The following is a 13,100-nucleotide window of genomic DNA, read 5'->3' as shown; positions in this document are numbered from 1 at the left end:
GTCAAACTAAAAGTAAATCAGATAATCAGAATAAAGGTAGATTGTGAGTGCGGTATTAATATTATTTTACAAATGGCAGCCTTCGGTTAACGCCAATTTCGTTGTTTTTGTAAAGATATTTGCTAATTTTTTTACCATAAAGCGTAGCTTTCTTGAACGAAGCACTTCGAGTGAGAAAAGACAAAGGCCTAGGATGTTTATAACTGCTGAGGTATTGCAAAAATTAGATGAATCAGATGAAGATGAACAGGAATTCGATCAAACGTGTCCTGAGGATGACTTGAAATCAGTTGAAGATGAAGAAAGTTTAGAAGAAGAATCTGAAAGTGATGATGATACACCTCAAGCCAGCGGGCGTGGTCCTCGATTGGTTGATGGTAGGGGTGATGTGGATGTTCCAGATGCAGGTTGAAGTAATATTTTTTTCTGCATCAGGTACTGATTTACAGTTTTATGGTAACAATTCAGGCATGTCTGGAAATTGTGTGTGTTGTGTGCAGTGAAAAAACCTCAGATATAAAAGAAACCACCCTGGAATACCATACAAGGGCATTCCTTTCAAACTGGTCAAGAGCTCAATTGGGTGCTACCTCTGCAAGAAATATCTCTGCATCAAACACGGGTCAACATGCTGGGAAAAACTGGTACACCAAAGTCCAGTATTGGTACTTGATTAAGAATAAACCTATTACAGATAATATCCTCAAATTTTATTTTATGTATAGTAGTTTTTCATGTAATTTCTGTTTCCGTGACAAGTATTTTTGTGCATTTTTGCTGTGGAGCTTAGGCCAAAGGACAGTTTGCCTCCCTTGGGTCAGGGCTGATAGGATTAAATATGTAATTTATTAGTTAATTATATTTCTTGCCATTTAATTAAGCCATCCTGAAAAACAATATCAGAAAATAATAACTGAAACTTACTACTTATTTATAAATTAAGTGAATAATGATTTATGGTAACATGATTATAATAAAATAATATGGACATATTTTTTTTCCAACAATTTATTAATTTTCTCACAATAAAAATTTTGCACAAAACAACACCATGACACTTTGGCACAACATGTAACCTATTCATCATTCTCGGCTGTTCCATCCTCTAAACTACATTAAAATAATTTTAAAAAATTATAGCGAGCTGTTATCATTCATATACTTATCAAGCTTTTTTCTTAAACTCACTTAAATTTACTACCCTTACAATGTCTGAAGGCATCCCATTCTAAAGGACAACCACATCTCATAAAATTGAAACTTTCTCAGCTGAAGATGACTCCAACCCTTCCAAAAGTTATATTAAAGTCTCTTAGTCCTGCTATTCTCACTGTTAAATATTTAAAAAATATGATACATCAACAGTTGCCACTCCATTGAAAATATTAAATATCTCAACAGATTCTCCTTAAACTTCTTTTATCAAGAGAAAGCAATTTAAGAAATTTCAGCCTCTCCTAGTATGACAACATCTTCATCACAGCCACCATCCAAGTAACCCTTCTCAACAATTCATTACCTTTATTAAGGTAATAAGCCCAAGATTTAATATAATATTCTAAATCTGATGCAACCAGTGACACATTTAATGAAATTATAACCTCTTTAGACTTGTATTAAATATTTTTATAGATACAACTTAAAATCCGATTTGTGCTCTAACAATAGCTGCAGCACACTATTTAGATGGTTTCTAAGAGACTGATCCAACCATTAACCCAAGTTCTTTTTCTTTCATGACATTATTACGGTTATTACCATACAAATTTACTTATAATTCAAATTATTTAAATACACATAAAACATCTTAAATTAATCATAATTAAAACCCATCTGCCATTTATTTGTACAACTCACTAAATGATCTAAATCCTTTTGTAAACCAGCAGCATCGTTTTCACAGTCAACAACAGCCAATAACTTGGTATAATAATTAAATGTAAGTAATTTATTAACCATTTTTTCATACCATTACTGTAAATCAAAAAAGATCAATGGTCGTAAAACAGCTCTGAGGCACCCAACTTACAACATTAATCCAGTTTGACTGAATTCCATTTGTAACAGCCCTTTGCTCTTTACCATCAAGCCACTCTTCTAATCCAAGTAGTTAACTTATCTCCCACACATATAGAGATAAGTTTCTTTACAAACCTTTTATGTGGTGCTTCATCAAATGCTTTCCAAAAAATCCAAATACACCAAATCTACACCCTTACCCTCATCTGATATAAGGAGTAATGTTTTCAAATAATCTCAAAAGGCAAGATTTTTTTAATGAAACTAACCAATGAAATTTTAAACTTTGTTAAATGACTTTGCAAAGCACTGTTTAATAGAATTTACAAATCTCTTCCCATAACTGATGTAAGACTAAAGGGTCTATATTTACTGGGACAATTTTTATTATGTGTTTTGAGAAAATAATTTACCTTAGGTAACTTTCAATCCTCTAGTTTCTGCATGCTTTTTAAGAATTGAGAAAAAAATAGTAGTAAGAGGCTCACATATCCAACCTTTAGCTTCCTTCAAAAACATTGGGGAAATATTACCTGGCTCAGGAGATTTATCATTTTTTTCAATCTTCCAAATTACTGCATTAATTTTTTTCAGTCTCATTTACATTTATCAACTGTTGAAGATGTGGAACACTGCTTAAATCTTAGTACATAAAAATCGAAGAAAAAAGCCAAATTTAGTAACCTAGCCATCTAACAATGATCAACTACTAGAATTTATCACCCACAAAGGGTCCTACCCCCATTCTAACATTTTGTTTACACTGTTAATGTTTTCAGTTGTAGCCAATCTTTTCACGTACCTTTTTTATGTCTTAATTTCCTATTTCACCAGCTTTATGACCTTCTATAAGTCTCCTGTCATACCAGTCAAGTTAAATATCTTAAATTTATGATACTTTTCTTTAATCTAAAATTCCACTGTAAGTCTTTGTATTTACTGCACTAACATTAAGGATTCAACTCTTTTTGGTGAACACAGCAAACAGTCTGATGTGGCTTTTCTATTAGAAAAACACACAAACACTCTTCTATTTTATCTCTTAAACTCTTTGTAAGCCAAACTGGTTTTGTACTTGTACTTACCCTTTTCGTTTTATAAGGAATATGTTTATGCTGAACGTTGAAAAATTTTTCACAACTGATCAGTGTCACCACATGACTTGTCTGACCATTCCACAATAGATGATTCTTGTTGTATCCTTTCAAAATATGTTTTTTTCAAATCTGTAACCAAAATATTGTCATTCTTTATCTCCATTTGCAGCAAAACATTGAACCTAATAGAGAAATTATCATTTGCCTGCAGATGTTCTCTTATTTCTATCCTCTTGATCATTTCTGCATTTAAAGTTAACAATACATCTAAAGTAACATTGTTTATAATAGTTTTTTGACTAATTGGTGAAGAAAGTCATTCCAAAAAGATTACAAAAACATTTTCCCTCATAGTTTGACTCTATCATTTTTAATATATTTAAGCCTAAAATTAAGATCACCCATATTTATAGCTTCATTATCAGCTGTAGCCTTACTCTCGTCATTTCCAAAAAGATTACAAAAATATTTTCCCTCATAGTTTGACTCTATCATTTTTAATATATTTAAGCCTGAAATTAAGATCACCCATATTTATAGCTTCATTATCAGCTGTAGCCTTACTCTCGTCATTTCCAAAAAGATTACAAAAATATTTTCCCTCATAGTTTGACTCTATCATTTTTAATATATTTAAGCCTGAAATTAAGATCACCCATATTAATAACTTCATTATCAGCTGTAGCCTTACTCTCGTAAAAGTTCTCACTAATTTTATCAGTATCATCTGTTGGACTGTAACATATTCTCACAAAAAGGCTTTTCCCTTTATATCCACTAATAGAGACCTCAATTTCAACAGGATGTTACATATGTTTTACACATCAAGCCACTTTTCTCCACTCAATCTTATTAAATATCCAATATATCCAAATATGAAATATATAAAAATCATTTATGTTTAACCATGTGTAAGTTATTCCCATTATATCAAAATCCTTCATTTCTGCTAATGCTCTAAAATCACCTATTTCATTTCTTATAGTTCTAGCATTACAACAGTAACAATGAAGCCTGCCCATGTAATCACTTCTATACTTATTTCCAATGTTAATCATTTCTCTGCTTCTTAATCTTTTTGTATTTAGATTTTCCTGATCCTCAACACTGTCTAATCCTAGTTTAAATCTTTTCCTACAGCTGAGATGTTACTGATTATTCATAACCAACTTTTCAGCACAAATTTGCTAAATTTGTGAAATTATTACAATTGAAGAACATTTAATATTATGTGATATTAGCTTAATTCATTAGCATAAATAATTATGCTTGGCACGACTGTACTGACTGAATGAGAGTGATGACAAGAAACTGTTAATCTAAATTCCATGGCGTTAGTATGAAGAAAGCTATTAACTGTTTTAGAGAGGAAAAGCTACGTACATATGTTTTAAAGAATCTGGTTGGTTCTGTAAAGTAAAAATCAGATCTGAATAATAGGTTCTGATCCTGAGACTAATGTTGGTCACTATCAAGTGGTTCTTTCTTATTTGGTGTGTGTTGAGAAAACGTCATGATATCCAATGAAAAAATTCTTGGTTGTGAAAAAATGTGTGGCCAAGAAAGGATTCAGCTTGTGACATAAAGGTGCAAAGTCAAAATTGGCAGCCAAACTGGTATCTACAATAATAGCGTACATAAGGTTTTACCTCAAACATTCATTCGTTAGGTAGTTAGATAACATATTTTATTTTATCGATCATCATACCCCAAACTAAACAAAAATATGAAATCCATAATATGATTGTAACTGGTAGATGTTTTAATCTTTAAATGTAAATATAACCTTAGCCATTCTAGTCAGCTAAATGTTTCTCAATGAACTGTAATGGTTCATATCAAATTTTTCTATAATAAAAAAGAATGCTTATTAACCCATCTTTTCACATTTTGATGAAACAAAGTTTTTTTTTTTTTATTTTGCACAAAGCTACTAAAGGGCTATCTGAGCTAGCCATCCCTAATTTAGCAGTGTAAGACTAGAGGGAAGGCAGCTAGTCATCACCATCTACCATCAACATTTGCGCTACTCTTTTACCAACAAATTGTGGGATTGACTGTCACATTATAATGTTCTCACAGCTGAAAGAGCAAGCATATTTGGTGTGACAGGGATTCGAACCTGCGACCCTCAGATTACGAGTCGAACGCCTTAAGCTACCTGGCCATGCCAGGCCTAATGAATAAGTAGAAGAAAATGAAAATGTACTATAATTTCCAAAATTAAGTCTAAATGTTGAATATCTATAAAAAAAATAATGGAATATAAATTAATATACTAAAAATGAAAAGTTTTTATTTGTGTATAGTTTTCCATAAAAAAGGCAGGAAAGTACGAAAAATGCAGGATGTGTGATTGTAATTTTGTAAAATTTTCAAACAAAATTACATTATATTTTTTTTCTTCAAAGCAAATCATGGAATTCTTACTTATATGATACTGGAAAAAGCTTCTTTATTACGTGATGTGCAACCCTCAACCTCATGATATTTTTATCCTGTGCATATGTAGATTTGCGAGAGGAATCATGATTTTCCCGTTTTGCATCTGTTTCCAGCCACGGAAAACTTTATTATTCTTGATTCTCAAGGTACAGATATGAGGTAATGAATATGTCACACACGGATCTAATGTACTGGTGCTATCTATATAAATATAATAGTACTGCTTGTTTTATGTCTATGTAATTACTTTGCATGGTTTGGTTGGATCTTCACCAAAATTGGTGTGGAGGTTCACTGGGTCCATGGAGAGATACATACGAATTTTCAGTTTTGCAGATTTTAAAGGGAGATTTTATATTTTTTACCATTACCTCACTTTCTTTGAATGGACCATCACCAAATGTGGTAAGGAGGTTCATTGAGTCTGTAGAGAGATGCATAGAAATTTTCAGCATTGCATTTTGTGGATTTTAAGTTTTTTTAACCACTACTTCGCCCTCTGTTGATGGATCACTACCAAATTTGGCATCAAGGTTTGTTTGGTCCATGTAAATTTGCAGTTTCACATTTTGCACTTTGGACTTTTTATGGGCATTTTTACGTTTCTTTACAGTTACATATAAGAGTTACATATAACTTTCCATATCTTAAAATAACCTTTCATTAATCATGAATCTACATAATTTCCGTCCAGGTGACGGGTACTCTAGCTAGTAATAGTAAAGGAAACTGACTTTCAAATTCAGTACTCTTGCTAGTTCGAAAACAGACAGTAATCAACTACATGTAGCTAAACTTTTTTATGATCCTATAAATATTTTTTTGGAGATAGCCAATAATAAGCCGTGAATCTGAGTATGACAAAGTTTTGAATTTTGCGCAAAGCTACTCAAGGGCTATCCACGCCAGCCGTCCCTAATTTTGCAGTGTAAGACTACAAAGAAGGCAGCTAGTCACCACCAACTCTTGGGCTACTCTTTTACCAATGAATAGTGGGATTTACCATCACATTATAATGCCCCCACAGCTGAAAGGGTGAGCATGTTTGGTGCAATGGGGATTCAAACCCACAACTCTCGGATTATGAGTCGAACGCCTTAACCCACCTGGCCATGCCGGGCCTTAGTAGGATAAAGGGAGAATGGTTCCCTCTGGCAGTAGGAATACATACAGAGACTAAAATGTCATTCATGATATTATTATTTTAGTATTATCCCTTTCTTGTGAAATTTAAGAGGATTTGGTTTGGCTTTATAATTGTTAGATTGTTTGTATTTTCAGATTTAGCAATAAATTAGAAATAGAAAATGTTAGTTTTTTTTATCATATTGAGCTGAGCGTAGTCCTTGTTTAATGTGCCAAACTACGGATCTGAGAACCTGCGATTTGCACCTTATTACTGTCAAAAGTTAAAAAAATATAGAGCTATGAACTCTACATTCATGGGTACACCTTAACATCCCTTGCTAGTACAGCAGTAAGCCTTTGGATTTACAAAGCTAATATCAGGGGTTTGATTCCCCTCAGTGGGCTCAGCAGATAGCTCAATGTGGTTTTGCTATAAGAAAAAACACACACATACACCTTGAGAGTGATGGTTCAAATTTCAGTTTTCAGTTAATGAAATGAGAAAGAGGGCACTGGGTAGTGTTAATTAGTTGTTTTACATTTTGTGTACCACTGTAAAATTATGGATTATTGTAGATAGCCCTCGTATATCTTTGTGTAAAATTTAATAAAGGAATAAACTGCATATATTTTACTTAAATTTTCTACATACACCACAGTTCTATGCCTATTGTAATATTTAATAAAGAAACAAACTGCACATAATTTTTACTTAAATTTTCTACATTCACCACAGTTCTATACCTATCATAATATTTAATAAAGGAACAAACTGCATATATTTTACTTAAATTTTCTACATACACTACAGTTCTATGCCTATCATATTTAATAAAGGAACAATCTGCACATATTTTACTTAAATTTTCTACATACACTACAGTTCTATGCCTATCATCATATAAGCCAAAGCTTAACACTGCATGTATTTTCTAGAATAAGATTAAAGGAACTCTTATTGTTAAAAATTAAAAAAATAAACTATAAGTTACATATGATATACTTACACTTATATATAAACGTTCTTAGCAGATTAAAGCGTTTTCACTAATGTGTCACTAAACAGGTGAAACAAAAATAAGTTAAAAATCAAAAGAATGTCATTTTCACCCCCATATTTCGGTATTATCGCTAAAATTTACAAATTATATGATTGGAGGAATTATGAAGACATATTAAACATTAGAATAACTTTATCTTAGCTACCTTAAAATATATAGGAGTCAATAAAACACCTAAAAGTGTAGAAACTAGTTTTCTTGTCTTGTTTCTATATATATACACATTAGTTGTTTTCTGTATGCTATCAGCAAGTTTTTCAGTCATGGATTGTTTTTTCACCTTTAAATAGGTATATGATATTAAACAGTAATATGAATAAAGTTTTTTCACTGGTCTACATAATGAGTACATTAGGCTAAGATGTTTAATTTTAACAGTGACTACTGTACATGTAATATGTTGACATATTTTAAAGGAATGAGTGTGATTAATTTTATTTCTCATATGACCGAATCTAAGCAACGTAAAATCACAATGTCCCAGTTTGTCAGTAAGACGAGAATATCCTAGTATTGTATTCAGTTTATTTTCTATGTTAAAAACATTCAATGTTTTTATTGATGTTCAGTTAACTTTATTCTAGAAAAGACGATCATTAGACGTTCTAAAATGAATGTTGACTTATAATGTTTACTGTGATATTAGCTTGAATACTTCAAACATGTTAGAATTAGTAAAATTCTAAACGAACAGAGGAACTTGAAAGAATTGATTATGTTGTTATGTGCTTGCAAATAAAAGTGAGAACTGTTTTCATTCTCATAAAATAGATATAATTTAACAGTGTTACTGCAATGTTTTTTGGTAAAAAACAGCAATATAACTTTGGTAAGTCAATTATAAAGGCTGCCTGGCAAGAATGTTTTGTTTCAGTGTTACACTTGCAATATTTGGATTGTAACTTATCACTGAACACATTTGTCCTTTCTACTTGTGGTCCTTATTACATCCTGTTAAGTTTCTCAGGAGTTGACGAAGGTTAGTGTTGAATAGTTCACCTCAAAATTATATATGGCTAGCAAACAGAACGCACAAAGCCCATTGTGCAACTTTACGCTAAAACATAGTGAAACAAGCAGTTCATTATAATATTATATATGTATTGTTACGAAATAGCATTTATTAAGAACGACAATAGTGATTTATAATAGGGGTCATAAGGAATTGCACAAAATCCAAATAGGACATTTGGGCAAAAAGCACCTAAAACAGTAATGATTTTAGTTCAAACAGCACCTTAAAACATTTACTATTGACTGCTAAGGTTGTAAACATAAAAATGTTCACAAAAAGGAATTTATGTTAGACTTGCAAGAAAAAGTAAACCTGCTCAAAACAGTCTATTTGTAATTCTTACTATTTTCTTGCTAGCCTGCAACAAAAAAAGTGACTTGTTATATTGTACTGAAACCATTTTTAGAATAGTAAATAAGTACTGCTTAGTCTGTGTGGGCATTGAAGAGTCGCTTTGTTTCTTCCGTCCTTTATATAAGCTAAAAACATCATAATTCTAGTGTAAATAATGCACTTTTAAAGTTAATTTTTTCTAATATTTGGTGTTTCTTTAGTTTTAACCTGTATGTAAGCTTTGTAGAATTACCAGCTGATAATAGATGAACAATAGATAACTAACATGCACATACTTAATGTTTTGTACATTATACAATAGGTGTTTTTAAGGAACCAACCCTATACTACATGTGAAGTGAAGAAGTAAAAACATGTATTAAATTTCATAACACACATTCATAAAATAATTACTTTAAAAGTCACAAAGGTTTATTTAAAGCAATGTTTCAGATGTATATGTTTTATTTTAAAAAAATGCTGTTTTTCTACAGAGGAAATGTTATACATTCTAAGTGCGGGTTGTGTCTTAGTCTAAATAGAGAATTTAGTTACACAGAAACTGTAAATGTTTGCTGTATTCCAAAACAAATCCCCAGCTGCTGCTGAACACTTTACTTTTTGAACTAATGCTGTCAAATGTTCAATAGCTACAGTAAATCATCATGTACCGAAACAGATACCTACTCGCTATGTTTATTATCGTTGCAACATATAAAGTTAGTTACCAAATCATGTAATCCTAGACTCACGGTTTAGCCTAAAAAAACACAAAACAACAAATAAGATGAATAAAAAATTGTTAATTTCAAAACTTACACACAGGAGTCATAAAAAGCAAGGAAACAAAGATGGAGATACTGTAGACATTATTTACTCAAACTACAAACCCTTATTTTGGCCCCACGGTGTTACCTAGAGTTACATTTGGTGAAGTCAAAATAAGGTTTTTAACACTCCTACGAAAAGACGTTTCTAGTCCTGATTTCTCCAAGCCCGTTCCCCTGGCTGTGGTTTCGCTAGATAGTAGATAGGGACAGTAGGAATCTCGTTAATCCATTCATTAATGGATTTAAATGGCAATTTCATTTAAATACAAAATTATTAGCCTAATATTAATAACCTTTCAAGTTGCTCTGGGGCCTATTAGGCCCCACTTTTCGTAGGAGTGTTAACTTCCCAATTTTTATTTATCTGGTATACAATAAGTTGTACTAGATAAGAAGACTTTCCAATGTATCATTTCATAAGTAATATATATTACACCTTTTCTATGTTCACACATGCACACATGTCCAATCTCACAATTAAATTCATCAGTATGTTGTTTCATTATTTTTCAAAATGTGCAAGCACATATCTAACTGTATCATTACATAGAAGATCAATATTCAAACTGACTATCTGGCAAAAAGAGATTTTACATTCTTCTTTCCAATTATATCATTAGAGAACAGGTGTGTTTAATAAACACTGCAAGTGTTATTGGAATGATCAAACCTTGTGCCTTGAAAATCTAACTGTGGATGTTTTAATTGTTATTTCACTATCCTAATGCTCTTTCAGTTTATTCAACTATTGAGAAATGGTGTTTAGAGCAGGAAAGCCTAAGCTACTTTGCAGGACTATCAGTTGGACATAAGTAAAGGTCTAAACTGTTAATGTGATAAGTGCAAGAACGAGGGAAAAAAAAATATCGGGCATCATGGGGAATTGTCCAGATATGTGACCTTTGCAGTTGCATTTATTCTTTTGAGGCCACTGACCATTACATAGGTAAGTATTAGATGCTGGAGAATGATGGACAGTGAGAAAGATATTTAAAACTGTTCAAATTAATTCACATTATACTAAATGCCTTCCTAGATCATGTGTAAACCAGATATTGTAAGAAAGTTTGCCACAAAAAAATTTAATGTGTGAAAGTTTGCTGCATGAAGTTTCAGAGAAAAACGTGCTGTAAGTATCTGTGTGTGTAGATTGTACATAACACAGTTGCTTATGAATTCCATTATAGACTGAAGTTTGTGACTTTCCCAGCACTTAATTTTATTTAAATGGAATTGTTTTTAAAGGTATAGTATGGTAAATTTAAACTGAGTAAACCTTAGAGCAATGGGAGAGTTCTGCTTAATAACAGGAAGTTCAACAAGGTAGCTATTACAAAGTAATATTAAAACTCCAAATAAATGAGTTCATGAAAAAAAAAAAAAGGGATACAATGTCAAATACAAAGAATCAGTTTTCAGTAATTCATAAACACAATAAGTGTACTTGCCTCTACTGGATTAGTCTGATTTGTACTTCACAAGAAATGTTATATTTACCCAGATATTGAAACTGCTAACCCTGTGACAAGCCATTCTTTTTCAAGCATGTGGGAGGTCATAGCCTCACGATACTACCTCAACTACTACTGAAGGACACTGCTGTTGTCATTCCTGCACAATGTATAGCATTATAGCAATATCTTTCATGAGCAGAACGGCTATTATTTCCAAGAAAATTACAAAAGAACAAAGTTACTAGAATGAGTTTAATAGCTTTCTCAACATGTTATGTAAAATCTGCACATATAAAAAATAAAGGATAAATTCAGAATAAATAATGTAACAATAAAAGATAGAAACATGATCTACTTATTTTTTAACACTGTTGCAAAGATACTCATTTTAATTTTGAGAATAATATGACTACCTGTACTTTTATGGCAGTATGCTTGTGTGGGACTGACCAATTGGTTGGATGGAAGCTAATTATAGTGTAGCTTCAAAATATGACTGTACTCTGGTATAATGGTTTTTGAAAGAGACCCAAATCTTGATTAGTTCACAGTGAACTATATACAGCTAGTCATAGTGCAAATATTAAGAAATGTTTCCCCTCAGTGAACTTGGAATAAACCCTAGACCACTTTCATGGGGCATCCTACAAAGCAGGATGCTTCACAAAGTAATTGTTTATTGTTACAAAATGAAACACCATGAAAAATTTCTAATTATACAAGTTATAACAGTACATAGCATGGAGATTAAGTTAAAGTATGACTGGATAAAGAGTTTCATTAATACAATTGGTAGCCCTGTGGTAATGCTGAGAATATGAATGCATGAAAGGTATGCAGTTTTGTGGTTGTCAGAAAACTTACTTTTTAACAATATATAGGTGTGCTGGGCTAAATATTCTTCTGCAGTAGGTGTCTGTGACTTGTTAGTGATGAATTTGATAATAAACAAGCAGCATATAATCCACTCATTTTTAAAATATATATATTCAAAGTTAAACATATATACAAACATTCTTCACAGTATGGAGAGTATACTTGTATGTTAAACACTATACAATTATTTTCTTCTTGTCAAAAGTCCAGTTAGGTCTAGTCAATTGCTTTAGAATTCAGTTGACAAGCCAAAATATTTTTCTCTTTCTTATTGCTATGGTGTCTACATATAGTTCACGTGTGTTGTTGCTGAGTTATCACAATTGTATCCTGAATTTCCAATAATCATCTGCCTTTTGTAAAAGTCCACTTAGGTGAGTTCAGTTATTTAGAATACCCTTTGACAAGACTTGTTCTCTTTATCTTCATTAAAATTGTTGATCTCACTCTAACATCAACCGTTAGGTTTGTTACTCGCACAACAGTTAATGTACATTTAACTTTTCTCTGACTGGTCTTCTCTTTTGCATGACTTTACCTTTTCTCTCTGTTTCCACTCATCTGGTTGCTGCTATCTAAACATCTACTGCTTAAGACTTCTAGAAATCTCTATAGCCTTGATATCAATGAATTACATGTAATGCTTAATACCCTTAAGATCAATGAATTACAGGCACAAAATAAATCAATTAATAATATTACTTACACTAAACAATCTTTTATATCTGATAATGATGTTGGAATAGGAACTTATGAAAAGTAAACTAGTAGAAACAGTAGATTAGTGGTTATATTTAAAGATGAGGAGTTAAGCATTTTTGTTAGGTTAGTCAAAAAAAAAG

The 13,100-nt window shown here is 31.7% G+C and overlaps 1 protein-coding gene across 2 annotated transcripts in view; it reads right to left on the bottom strand.

Annotated features, from left to right (window-relative positions):
• Positions 1–992: 992 nt before the first annotated feature.
• Mccc1 (Methylcrotonoyl-CoA carboxylase 1) overlaps positions 993–13,100 on the bottom strand; it is a 38,568-nt gene continuing 26,460 nt past the window's right edge. For both annotated transcript variants that reach the window (XR_013024867.1, XR_013024868.1), the window contains one exon: positions 993–3,245. The gene's annotated coding sequence lies outside the window, so the exon portion shown is untranslated. The remainder of the gene's footprint in view (positions 3,246–13,100) is intronic.

This window comes from Tachypleus tridentatus, chromosome 2, assembly GCF_004210375.1.
Source record: "Tachypleus tridentatus isolate NWPU-2018 chromosome 2, ASM421037v1, whole genome shotgun sequence".
NCBI classification, from domain to species: Eukaryota; Metazoa; Arthropoda; class Merostomata; order Xiphosura; family Limulidae; genus Tachypleus; species Tachypleus tridentatus.
Note: the sequence above shows the minus strand (reverse complement) of the source record. Positions and strands in the feature narration are given on the sequence as shown.